Genomic DNA, 1074 nt, shown 5'->3' on the forward strand with positions numbered 1-1074 from the left:
TTGAGGTTGTCCTTGTTTACCCAAGCCTAGGCCTGCTTATTCTGCCTCATGTTGTATGGCCTGGTTTGCCTCCTGGATGCTGCTACTGCCTTCTAGCTTTTATACTGTCTGCCCGACTGTAACTGACCTCAACTTGCTTGTTGGACTCTGTCTTCATCTCCTGATTTGATACCACCCTGCCCAGCTGTTGCTGACATCTCACTTCCAGGACTGTATTTGCCTCCTGATCTGGTAACATATTGTTCCTGTGCCTGTTTCTGCCCAATGGTCTTCAGCTTCCAGTTGCTGGGTGCAACACAGATCTTGATTAAAAAAAATATGTTCTTTAGCAAGGAACATACATTCCACAATAATAATGGTCTCCAGCATTGTGCCTGTTTCTTCCCGAAGGCTGCCATTTTGCTGAAGCCCAGAGCCCCTGAACAGCAGTAAATCTTTAGTTTGTCAGCAGATCAGCCTCTAGTGGCTTCACTTTTCAGCACACTAGCAGAAATGGAGAGCAACTGAGCATGTGTAGAGCAGGGTGAGATGGTGTATTACTGGATTTTAAACAGTATAGGCAATCATTTTTAATGTTTTACATACCGTATTTATCGGCATATAACACGCACTTTTTCCCCCTTAAAATCAGGGTGCGTGCTATACACCGATCCCCACTGTCTCTGAGGGCAAGAGGAGCGCTGCCGACATAGACCGAGCTGAGCTGAGTGTACTGTGTACTCGGCTTGGCTCGGCTCCGCTCGCAGTCACACCCTGTCCCGCCTCCTAGCCTTTATGTCCCGCCATTGGACCCGTGTTGTGTCCATCATAGGAGTCGGGCCAAGGGGCGGGACTGGGCAGGACTGGGCAGGACTGCGAGAGGAGCCGAATACACAGGACATCTGGCTCTGTGTATCTCGGCGGCGCTAAATGTTAAAATACATAATGCTGCAATTTTGGGGAAGGTGCAGATGGACACTGGGCAAGGCTGCAGATGGGCGCTGGGCAAGGCTGCAGATGGACGCTGGGCAAGGCTGCAGATGGACGCTGGGCAAGGCTGCAGATGGACGCTGGGCAAGACAGCAGATGGATGCT

Source organism: Rana temporaria, chromosome 4 (genome assembly GCF_905171775.1).
Source record: "Rana temporaria chromosome 4, aRanTem1.1, whole genome shotgun sequence".
Taxonomy (NCBI): Eukaryota; Metazoa; Chordata; class Amphibia; order Anura; family Ranidae; genus Rana; species Rana temporaria.